Genomic DNA, 13,222 nt, shown 5'->3' with positions numbered 1-13,222 from the left:
TTTATGATACTTCCACCCAAAACCTTATCTTCATCAGGCTTTGGAAGAGAAAAATCCACTTCTTTCATCTGAGCAAAGCTTATAGGATTCTTTGTAGAGTCCTTATTGGATTTGTTGTTGGGCTTGAGAACCATAGGTTTCATATTCTTGGAAGAAGTTTCTCCAACCTTATTCCTCCTTACTGGCTTGAACTCCATAATGATTGATTCCACCTTTGTGTTATGCTTCACAGATTATGATTTAGAAGCTGTAGAACCAAAAATTTGTTGCACCTTTTCATCAATTTTCCTCCTTTGCTCTTTGACTTGCAATTCAGCTGCTACTATCTGGATTAGATCAATTCCATCAAGCTTTCCTTTGATTTGAATAGTTGGAGAAGTGGTGATGGCAGGAATTAGCACTTTAGATATTTGAACTGTTGTTGATGGCTCTCCTTCCCCTTTCCTTTTATTCTCCCCCTTTTTATTATCATCAAGGGTAGGGGTCAAGCCTTGTGCTTTTGCCAGCTGCATTAGTAGATTTGTCTGAGTTTGTTGATTCTGAAGAATGGTGACCATAGAGTCTTCAATGATCTGAACTCTGTTTTCCAACCTGGCTAGCCTCTTGTCAGCATCAGATTCTCTCCTCAATCTCACTAACAAATCTTGCATAGTACCATAAGGCATGACAGAATCCAACTTCTCAGCATTGTAGAATTTCAGATCAGCAATATCCTTCTTGAGTTCATCCATACTTAGATTCTGTCTGATATGCTGCAACTGCAAGAGATGCAGAGAGTCTAGATGAGCTTGAAAAATTGCCTTTGTACCAGCATCTGTAGTCTCCTGAAGGGCCTTCTGTATAGTTATTACTTGCTTGACCAAAGCTACACCAAACTGTCCTGGTATAGATTCCTTTGCCCATGCCCAGTCAGGTAGATTTGGAACAGATTTTGGGCCTGCTGCTCCCCCTAAGTTCATGCTCTTATCCAGAGAATTAGAGTCATCATCATTAGAATTTGCTCCAAATTCTTCAGATGGCTCACCAGCTTGAGAAGGCATCCTATTAACAGCAGCTTTGTCTCAGAGAAGAGATTCTGAAGTGTGTACAATGTTTAAACTCTGTTCTGCCTCCACATTGCCCTGAGCAGCCAACAATTGATAGGCTGAAACAGGGTGAGTAAAAGTGTCAGCATCCAAGGAAATGTTATCAATTACAGCTTTTTAATGTTACTGAAATTGTCTTTCCTTTTCTGCATCATCCACAATCATTGACTCACTAGCAATGGCTGGATCCACCCTTATAGCTCCTGTACCTGCCTTTCTCTCATTTTCTCTATTTTCTTGCATCAGGGGCTCCCCTGGCTCACACACACCCTCACACCCCCACCCTCACCTTCTAAGGTGGCACTCCCCTCACTTACTTTTGCCATGCTGGAAGAAATAGCATGCATATGTTGACTCTCAACCTCTCCTTTTGCCTGGGAGCAACCCAGCCTCTCACTCAAATTATCACTCCCTTCCCTCAAACCTAAAAGTGATTGAACAGTATCCATGTCTTCTACAGTTGGAATTGTTTTTGTTATATGTGTAGAGACCATCAATGGATAGAGAGTATCCGTTGAAGTGGAAACTGATGGTATCAACGGATAACTGCTATTAAGCTTATCCGTCGAAGAACAACCACTTGTCAATGGATGAGAGATATCCGTTGAACAAGGAAAAGATGTAGATATTGAAAGTGACATAATTGTTGAATCTGTGTGAATTGATTTTAAGTGAGGTGACACAGATTCTTCAACTATATCTGAAAGAATTGGTTGATGATCCAACAAATCATCTAATAGATGATGATCATCAGGATTTGAGTGGGGCTCCTCCCTTAGTTTTAAGGAGGGAGAATCAGGAATTGATGTGAATATCATATCCACATCCAGAGAGGGTGATGGAGAGTTTGATGATTGATGTGTTTCTATTATGAGAGAATGGGGTTGTGACTCCACATTTGCTGGAGTCACATCAAGCTGAATTTGAGAAGGCAAAGATACAGGTGGATGTATCTGTGCTGTGTGTGCCCCTGTGTGGAAACTAGGGTTTTACCCTTCTTTTTCCTTGAAAAGGATTTGATTGGTGAATGTGTGGCTTCAGTGTCCCTCCCTCTTTTGTTCTGTGTCCCTGGCTGGGGACTATTTTCAATAGATGCATCCTTTTGGGAGGATGCAACTAGGGATGTGTTTGACTCCTTTTGGACCACCACAGTCTTTTCAGAGACTGTGGCTTGGCTGGCTGGGGCACCACTCACCTCTCCCACCTTATCCTGGGGGGTTTCTTGATGTTCACCCCTCCCCTCACCACTCACACCCTGTTCACTCCCTTCAGGGTTTATGGTAGTTGTTACAACTGTTGTCTTTTGAGAAACAACAGAGGTGGTTTTCTTTGACTTGTGTTTTGAAATTTTAGTTTTGGTGGCTTTGGTAGGAACCTGTTGGGACAAAGACAAAGATTTCATTGCCACACTAGAAGGCAAAGAAACAATGGGGTTGGAAACAGTAGGAGTTATAGAAGTGTTTACCTCACTTACCTGTGGTGCATTCATTATTGGCAAATATACCAATGGCACCTGGCTGTTGAGGTTGATTCTCACAAGGTCTGCAAGGACCCTTTTCTTTTGAGCCCAACATTTGAGTTTATTGTTCTCATTAGATATAACCAACCCTTCAGCAACATGGTTAGCCAATAACATAAAGAATCTAGCATAGTAGATGGTATGGGGTCTATTAGCTTTGTTACCTAACCTGGAACCTAATTCTAGCATGACATAGTTGCTAAAATTAAAGTACCTATCAGAAACTAGCATATAGAGCATATTAACAAGAGATGAAGTTATGGCATCAAAATTGCTAATCTTCCCAGAGAAAACCTTGATAAAGGCATCTCCAAGAAAACTCCATTATTTCCTAAGGCCCTTCCTTCTAATACTACCTAAACTAGAAGAATCAAAAGCATAGCCTATGGAATCTAACATAGCAGATACATCTTTGTCAGTATGTGGTGTCATGGCATTATTCTCAGGCAACTTAAAGCCAGACTGTATATCATCACAGTTAATGCAATAATCCTTACCTTTGAGAGAGAAGGGAATAATCATATATGTGGAGTTGAACTCTGCAGTTGTCCAAATCTCCTCAATTACCTCACAGTAGATGGTTGGGGCTTCCAGCATTGCATAGCTTAGTTTGCAGTTTTTGATGAAGTCCATCATCTACGAAATTGTTCTTTTCATAAACAAATCCAGACTGAGACATAATTTTGACTACTGGTGCCATTGTTGTGAGTAGAGGTTGCAAAGAAAAACTTGAGAGTTTTGGGAGAGAAAGAGAATAAAAATTGCAAGAAAGCGTAAAGTGAAAATAAGAATTCAATGGGCTTTTATACTTTCTTGAATTAAAACGTAAATAAAATGATTAAATGATACTTTTAAATAAATTACAGTCGTTTGAGAATAAAGAAAACTATAGAAATTCTGAAAACTGCCTTTAATACAAATACATACAACAGTGTATATATGTATCAATCGGTTAAGTAAAAGAATCAACGGTTGTGACTCACTTAAAGTAACTGATGTGACACTTCAACGGATAAGGTAAATAGTTATCCGTTGATGATCAACACTATTTTATCCGTTGAGGGATAAAATTACCAGAAATATATTTGTTTTTCAACGGATAATGAACATCCGTTGATAGAACAATTTTGGCTTTCAACGGATAGGGAATATCCACTGATAGAATAATTTTTACTTGAAGCCAACTTTGTTCTTGCAGCAAATTCATTTCAGGCTTCAAGGCAGATTATAAAGAGGACATAAATTTATGAATAATTAAGCATACCTAGCTCACTTACTAATCTTGTGAATGTTGATTCATCAAGTGGCTTGGTAAATATGTCTGCAATCTGCATTTCATTTGGAATAAAATGAAGTTCCACTGTACCTTTCATCACATGTTCCCTAATGAAGTGGTACTTGATGTCAATGTGCTTGGTTCTTGAGTGATGCACTGGATTTTCAGTAATGGCAATGGCACTTGTGTTGTCACAAAATATAGGAATTTTGCCAACAGTTAGTCCATAGTCAAATAGTTGATTCCTCATCCATAGTATCTGTGCACAACAACTACCAGCAGCAATCACTACAACATATTTGCAATCATACAACTGTTTTTTGCCGTTGTGTGACACGTAGAGTTTCCGTTGTCTATCCAACACTCGTGTGATCGAATACCAGACAACAGTTGTTTATACACTTGTTAGAAGAAGACTTCATAACAGTTTTATAACACATGTTATAATACAAAAGAGACAACGGGTGGTTTAACATGACCATTGTCTAAAAACTTAACAACAACAGTTTTATGAATAAAACCTTTATTCTAGTATAATATACACAATGGTTTTCTAGCAGGCTTGTCAAACAACAGTTTTTAATTTTTTAAACCCTTGTCACAGTCCTCTTCAAACAACGGTTTCTCTATTGAAATATTGTCTGGATAATTGTTCAACAATAGTTTGCACTACTTAAAAAATAGAAGGGACAACGGTTAATATAATATAAACAGTTTTTTGAAAACTTAACAACAACAATTTTATAAATAAAACCTTTATTCTACTTTGTTACAGACAACCATTTACTAGCAAGTTTGTTAGATAACAGTTTCTATATTTATCAAAGATTTGTTATAGTCTTCCTCAAACAATGGTTTCCTTCTTAAAGTATTGTCCAGTTAATTATTCAACCATATGTTTACTCAAAAACAATTATCCCATATTATCACATACAACTGTTTATTTGCAAAAATCTTTTTGTGCAATGAGACATACAACGGTTTTAATCATTTTTGAGTGACTTTTACCTAATTGTTTACAAGATTAAGCACATTATAAAAAATAAAAGAAACCAATAATTTATAAATAAAATTGTATTTGTCGTAATACAATAGTTATTTTACAATTGAAACTAATATTAAATATACAAAAGTCATCAACAAAAGTTACAACTATAACTAAAAAATTATACCAATATTAATCGGGATACAAAACTATTTAGTATAAAAAATCTTCCCTTGCTTTCTCCAAAGATTAAGAGAATTCTTTATCAATTTTGATCAAGGCAGGATAACATGAGTAAATGACCTCATGCCAGGTATGCACACTGATGGTGCAGCTTGCAATCACTTGTTAAAGTTTGTAAATTAGGTCATACATCCAGCTCCAGCTCACATTGCTCCTGTACAGAAACCATATCTTCTCATATGTGCATGATCTCAAAAGAACTCCATGTAAAAGGCTGGCAACAGATTCTGTTTCCAAACATAAAAAATTAATACCCGACAATTTCGGTACATGCATAGTTTTTACAGACTTACAATACTAAATAATCTTTATGGTCTTATACCAACAAGGCTAAAACTAAGTACATCTATGTAATATGAAGATGAACATGACAATTAGTATGAGGAATGACCTTTAACTTCTCCATATGAAAGGCAAGACTGAGGATTTTCCTCTGTTTAACCCATCTATCACCCTCAGCTTCTATAAGTCCAACAATAAGAAGTTTTGATAAAGGATTACCTCCATTGGCTTGTATACTGTGTGTGTGATGTGGGCAATTATCGGTACATGTGTCTTCACCCTGAATGAAGCTAATCTAAATTTAATTTTAGTATCATATAAATTATTACTCTGAGAAGTGACCTTCTCAGATGGAAGGTCTATACTGAGATTTCCACGGGAAAGGATAACACTATATGCCTCTTGCAGGATTTCATCAAAATGAGTCAAACCCTAAATCAGAAAGAAAATAATGTAGAGATCCCTATTTAGCAAAACTACAGGAGGAAAAAAATCAATAATCAATATACTAGATAATTGTATAGAACTGGCATCAATATTTTTAACTCACTTTTATGTTCTCAATTCTTGCAAATATTTGAGTCTGGCTCAGATCACCCAACTTAGATAAATAGTCACGAGCCTGCAAATGAGCAAAAAGAAGTTAGCTATCGCACGAATCTGAGCATTTAGTACCAACTATAGGACAAACAATAAAAAGAAATTTGAAAAATTCCTGTTTAATGCCAGAAAATGAACTTACTTCACGAACATCTTATGCATTTTGTTTTAAACACCCCATGTCCTTATCACCTAAAATTAAAATTGAAAAATGATATATTACATAAACAATAAAGTTAGACTATTGTGAAACTTAGGAAAGAAATGTAAAGTTAGACAAATTTCATATTTCAATTTCGGAATAAACAGCTACCACCAGCATATGTATTTGTTTCATCCATGGAAATGATATAATATTTTTTAATACTGCATTTATTTTCAGCCCCAAATGTATATTACCAGCTAACATCTTTTTTCAAAATAACATATAAGTTGCAATAATTTACAACTGGGTTGGAGCATTTGTACTACCTAAGTTGTTTGTTGTCATTTATGTAATAAGCAGGAAAACATGTGTGACTAACATAATTGCAACAGGGTGAATGAAAAAATGAGGGCAGAGAAGATAAACAATTAGGAGATAGAAGTAAAAAAAACAAGAAAGAACATGAAACCTTTAAGAAAGTGTGGTAAAATATTGTTGCAGAGAGCTAATTTGACTTGGAGGCTAATGCTTTTTCTCTAATATGACAGAGTTCTCTGTATAATGAAGATAAGGAAGAGTTGCAATATTAAATTGGTTCTGACAAGAAGGGGAGCATTCTTATCCGAGTATAATGCTGCTGATAGAGCTGTGTGTACTTCTGCAAAAAAACCAATATAAGCCAGTGAGGTGAGTATTAAATTAGAAGATAACAAAATGGTACAAAACAAACCTGAAGAAGGGATTAAATATATAGAGCTGTACCGTCTGTGTGCATCAAAACAAACACATAAATAAGGGTGATAATGTCTGCCACCACCAAGAGTTCAATCAAAAATCACTCATACCTAACAACCAAGAGTTCAATCCAAAATTAGTCAAACCTGACCTGACTTCACATAAACAAAATCCTTCTCTACAAACCTGACCTGACTTCACCGAAAATTTGTAAATGGTACAAAAACTCTTATATCTAGTTACTTACATTGACGAATTCCTGATTGAAAACAGCTTCATCTCCGAAATCCGGAGCTACATTTCCAACCAGAGGAAGCTCACTCTAAACAACACACAAATCAGAAAAAAAATTAAACATAAATCTGCCCAATTAATTAACACCAACACTTGTATGGTCAACTATAAACTACAACAATCACAAATGTAATAAATATATAAAAATAAGAAAAACTTACAGCCTTGACGATTAAGCTACGAGAGGAGCGAGAAGAAACAGAGAGAGATGTAAATGATTTACGGAGAGCAGAGGAATTGAAAAAGGGAGTAGAAGAAGCAGCTAGGGTTTTGTTTATTAAATTTGGGGGAAATGTTGAGACATGGTTTAGAGTTAGAGCGAACAGATTGAGTTGTCAAGCCCTACAAAATACGGAGCATCTCATCTATACATTGGATTGTGAATCCAAAAAAATGGAACTAAACCCGGCGAATAATCAAGTAAGAGGCATCCCTAAACCACTTTGTTTCAATTGAAGAGAGAGAAGAGGGAGAGGGAGAGAGAGAAAGAATTAACCAAGACGGAATGAAAAATTATCAATCAAGAATAAAGCTGGAGACTCAAGCTGGAGACCTAATCGGAGAGATGAAGATATAAGTAAGATGAGGTCTGAGATTGAAAGTAAAAGGGGGAGATATTTTATCAGATTTAGAAGTAAAGGGGGGAAACAAAATTTTGTGAAGGGGGGAAATGATTAAGAATAAAATCAAAATTAGTTTCAATTTCAAATTATTTATTTATTTTTATAATGATTAGTGTCAAAATATTTTTATTATTTTTATATTTTTTTCATATGACTAAATTTGATAAATTTGATAAATTTGAAAAAATTATTTTAAAAATTAATCTTGTAAATCGGAAACGAGTCTCGTTGTCGGGAGGGGTACTTTTACCGGATTTTTCTAATCCTGACATGCAAGATGAAGTTCGTATTTTTTAATAATTTTTTCATATGACCAAAATTGATATATCTTAACATCCGTACGGTTGGATCGTCGAAAAAATCAATTTAAAAATTAATCTAGTAAATCGGGAACGAGTCTCGTTGTGGGGAGTGATACTTTTACCGGATTTTTCTAATCCTGACATGCAAGATGAAGTTCGTATTTTTTTATAATTTTTTCATATGACTAAAATTGATATATCTTAACATCCGTACGGTTGGATCGTCGAAAAAATCATTTTAAAAATTAATGTTGTAAATCGGGAACGAGTCTCGTTGTCGGGAGAGGTACTTTTACCGGATTTTTCTAATCCTGACATGCAAGATGAAGTTCAAATTTTTTAATAATTTTTTCATATGACTAAAATTGATATATCTTAACATACGTACGGTTGGATCGTCGAAAAAATCATTTTAAAAATTAATCTTGTAAATCGGGAACGAGTCTCGTTGTCGGGAGGGGTACTTTTACCGGATTTTTCTAATCCTGACATTCAAGATGAAGTTCGTATTTTTTTATAATTTTTTCATATGACTAAAATTGATATATCTTAACATCCGTACGGTTGGATCGTCGAAAAAATCATTTTAAAAATTAATCTTGTAAATCGGGAACGAGTCTCGTTGTTGGGAGGGGTACTTTTACCGGATTTTTCTAATCCTGACATGCAAGATGAAGTTCAAATTTTTTAATAATTTTTTCATATGACTAAAATTGATATATCTTAACATCCGTACGGTTGGATCGTCGAAAAAATCATTTTAAAAATTAATCTTGTAAATCGGGAACGAGTCTTTTTGTCGGGAGGGGTACTTTTACCGGATTTTTCTAATTCTGACATGCAAGATGAAGTTCATATTTTTTAATAATTTTTTCATATGAATAAAATTGATATATCTTAACATCCGTACGGTTGGATCGTCGAAAAAATCATTTTAAAAATTAATCTTGTAAATCGGGAACGAGTCTCGTTGTCGGGAGTGGTACTTTTACCGGATTTTTCTAATACTGACATGCAAGATGAAGTTCGTATTTTTTTATAATTTTTTCATATGACTAAAATTGATATATCTTAACATCCGTACGGTTGGATCGTCGAAAAAATCATTTTAAAAATTAATCTTGTAAATCGGGAACGTGTCTCGAATTCGGGAGGGGTACTTTTACCGGATTTTTCTAATCCTGACATGCAAGATGAAGTTCAAATTTTTTAATAATTTTTTTATATGACTAAAATTGATATATCTTGACATCCGTACGGTTGGATCGTCGAAAAAATCATTTTAAAAATTAATCTTGTAAATCGGGAACGAGTCTCTTTGTCTGGAGGGGTACTTTTACCGGATTTTTCTAATCCTGACATGCAAGATGAAGTTCATATTTTTTAATAATTTTTTCATATGACTAAAATTGATATATCTTAACATCCGTACGGTTGGATCGTCCAAAAAATCAATTTAAAAATTAATGTTGTAAATCGGGAACGAGTCTCGTTGTCGGGAGGGGTACTTTTACCGGATTTTTCTAATCCTGACATGCAAGATGAAGTTCATATTTTTTAATAATTTTTTTATATGACTAAAATTGATATATCTTAACATCCGTACGGTTGGATCGTCGAAAAAATCATTTTAAAAATTAATCTTGTAAATCGGGAAAGAGTCTCGTTGTCGGGAGAGGTAATTTTACTGGATTTTTCTAATCCTCACATGCAAGATGAATTTCAATTTTTTTAATAATTTTTTCATATGACTAAAATTGATATATCTTAACATCCGTACGGTCGGATCTTCGAAAATATCAATTTAAAAATTAATCTAGTAAATCGGGAACGAGTTTCGTTGTTCGAAGGGGTAGTTTTACTGGATTTTTCTAATCTTGACGTGCAAGATGAATTTCAAATTTTTAATAATTTTTTCATATGACTAAAATTGATATATCTTAACATCTATACGGTTGGATCGTCGAAAAAATTTATTTTAGAAATTAATCTTGTAAACCGGAAATCTCATTTATAGAGTAATACTTTTACAATGGTTTCCTTGAAACACCATTGTGTAAAGATAAAATAAGACAACGCTTTTTTTATTATAAAACCGTTGTGTGAGCATATTAGCTTTTTTCAATCTAACGGCTAATATCTAATCTCATTTCAATCAAGGGCTATCATTCAGACACTTCAGCGATCCGAGTAAAATGTTTACAACCAATCATGGGGTGCCACCTCATCAGGTGGTGCCCATTGAAATTATAAAATAACTATTTCAGACAACTGTTTTCTTCCATTGTATGAAGTTTTCTAAGACAACCCTTGTAAAAACTGTTGTGTGAATTACACAACGTAATATCTAAAAGCTTGTATGAGACCAACTAAGACAACACTTTTGATTTAACATAAAACCGTTGTATAAGAATTCGGCTATTTTTCGATCTAACGGCCAATATCAAATCTCATATCAATGAAGGGCTCTCATTTCGCCACGTCAGCAATCCTTGTGAATGATTTACCACCTATCACGTGCTGCCACCTCAATACGTGGTACCCATTGAAATTCCTCAGACAACGGTTTCATTCTGTTGTTTGATGGTTTAGAGGACAACCTTTCTAAAAAACCGTTGTCTCAATTACACAATGTAATGTCAAAACCGTTGTCTTATATCCCTATACGTGAACATAGTAACAACGGTTTGTAATAGTTGTGTTAAAGATCTACAACAACACTATATTTAAAAAACTGTTGTCTGACTCGATGAGAGGATACAACTTGTACAACAGTTTAAAAAAGATGAATATCCGTTGTTTGTTCTGGAGCTCACACAACTGTTTTTTCTGTAAAATCAATTCACCGTTGTTTGATTTTTTAGGACGACGGTTTTTTTTTTAACCGTTGTTTGTCAAGCGTTGTCTGATTGCAAATTTCTTGTAGTGAATGTACTCAGCTTCAGTTGTTGATGTAGAAACAGAATTTTGCTTCTTGCTGAACCATGACACAAGCTTGTTCCCTAGAAATTGACAGGTGCCTGTTGTGCTTTTCCTGTCTATTTTGCAGCCTGCATAATCTGCATCTGAGTAGCCAATTAGATCAAAACCAGACTCTCTAGGGTACCAAATTCCTAGATTTGGAGTCCCTTTGAGATATCTGAAGATTCTTTTAATAGCCACTAAGTGAGATTCTTTAGGGTCAGCTTGAAATCTAGCACAGAGACATGTAGAAAACATTATATCAGGTCTACTAGCAGTTAAATATAAAAGTGAGCCAACCATGCCTCTATAACTTGAAATGTCCACAGACTTTTCAGCCTTGTTTAATTCAAGCTTGGTGGCAGTGGCCATGGGAGTTTTTGCAGATGAACAGTCCATTAAGTCAAACTTCTTTAAAAGATCATAAATATATTTAGTTTGACTAATGAAAATTCCACCACTAACTTGTTTAACTTGTAAACCAAGAAAATAAGTTAGCTCTCCCATTATGCTCATTTCATATTTACTTTGAATTAACTTAGCAAACTTTTTATAAAGCTTATCATCTGTAGATCCAAATATAATATCATCTACATAAATTTGAACAAGTATTGTAGAGCCATTAACATTTCTAAAGAAAAGAGTTTTGTCAACAGTACCTCTTGTGAAGTGATTATCTAGAAGAAATTTTGACAAAATCTCATACCAGGCTCTAGGTGCTTGCTTTAATCCATAGATTGCTTTTAACAGATAATACACATAGTCTGGAAAATTTGGATCTTCAAATCCCGGAGGTTGGCTTACATAAACTTCTTCCTCCAATTCCCCATTTAGAAATGCACTCTTGATATCCATTTGATAGACTTTGAAATTGGCATGAGCTGCATAGGCTAGAAAGATTCTGATGGCTTCAAGTCTGGCAACTGGAGCAAATGTCTCATCAAAATCTATTCCCTCTTGTTGAGAATAGCCTTTAGCAACCAATCTGGATTTATTCCTTATGACAATGCCATTTTCATCCATCTTGTTTCTGAATACCCATTTTGTGTCAATAGAACTCTTGTTCTTTGGCTTGGGTACCAGCTTCCATACTTTGTTCCTCTCAAATTGGTTTAGCTCCTCTTGCATTGCTAAAATCCAATCTGGATCCAATAGAGCTTTTTCCACTCTCTTAGGTTCCTTCTGTGATAGAAAGCTACTATACAGACATTCATCTTGAGTAGCCCTTCTAGTTTGCACTTTAGATGTAGCATCACCAATGATCAGTTCAAAAGGGTGATTCCTGGTCCATTTCCTTTGAGGTGGTAGATTAGCTCTAGATGAGGTTGCCTCAGTATTGTCATGATGTGTGATAGAATGTTGATTGGTTGAAACTCCCCCCTGAGTTGCTGATCCTTTGAAAGGAATTGGGAGCTCTATCAACTGATGAAGTGAATTGATTATCCGTTGACAGACTGTGATCAACGGATGCTTCATTGTGAACTTCAACGGATAATGCACTTTGTCTTTCAACGGATGCTGCATTGCTTCTTTCAACGGAAGCTGAATTATGACTTTCAACGGATGCAGCATTCTGTGCATTATCCAAAGGCAGATTTTGAATTCTTCTTGAGATGCCTTCTTCATCATTCTCATCTTCACTATCATCACAATATATGTCAATATTGTCAAATTTGAGTCCTTCATGATGTCCCTCATCTGTTAGTCCATCAATCTTTTTATCATCAAACACAACATGCACAAATTCCATGACAATGTTGGTTCTTAGATTGTAGACCCTATATGATTTTCCAGCAGAATAACCAACAAATATTCCTTCATCAGCCTTTGCATCAAACTTCCCTTTGTGATCAGGTTGATTCCTTAAGATGTAGCATTTGCAACCAAAGACATGCTCAAAGTTTAAAGTTGGTTTTCTTCTCTTGAATAATTGATAGGGAGTCATGCCTTTTGCCTGATTGATTAGAGAAATATTCTGAGTATAACATGCACAGTTAACAGCCTCAGCCCAAAAATAAGTTGGGAGTTTTGACTCTTCAAGCATTGTCCTTGCAGCTTCAATTAGTGATCTGTTCTTCCTTTCCAACACACCATTTTGTTGTGGAGTCCTTGGAGCTGAGAACTCATGCATGATCCCATTTTCTTCACAGAACAACTTCATGGTTGAATTCT

The 13,222-nt window shown here is 35.1% G+C and overlaps 1 long non-coding RNA gene across 2 annotated transcripts; it reads right to left on the bottom strand.

Annotated features, from left to right (window-relative positions):
• Positions 1 to 5,246: 5,246 nt before the first annotated feature.
• On the bottom strand, positions 5,247 to 7,009 carry LOC141664059 (uncharacterized). 2 transcript variants are annotated; one of them, XR_012551804.1, is made up of 5 exons: positions 6,898 to 7,009; positions 6,605 to 6,793; positions 6,133 to 6,182; positions 5,941 to 6,012; positions 5,247 to 5,335 (listed from the first exon to the last, which is right to left on the bottom strand). It is a non-coding gene; the product is annotated as an uncharacterized LOC141664059 (long non-coding RNA). The 2 variants fall into 2 exon arrangements; XR_012551805.1 differs by having other exon boundaries at positions 6,866 to 6,969.
• Between the last annotated feature and the right edge of the window lie 6,213 nt (positions 7,010 to 13,222).

The sequence above is a fragment of the Apium graveolens genome, chromosome 6 (assembly GCF_009905375.1).
Source record: "Apium graveolens cultivar Ventura chromosome 6, ASM990537v1, whole genome shotgun sequence".
Taxonomy (NCBI): Eukaryota; Viridiplantae; Streptophyta; class Magnoliopsida; order Apiales; family Apiaceae; genus Apium; species Apium graveolens.
This window is presented reverse-complemented; position numbering and strand designations above follow the sequence as displayed.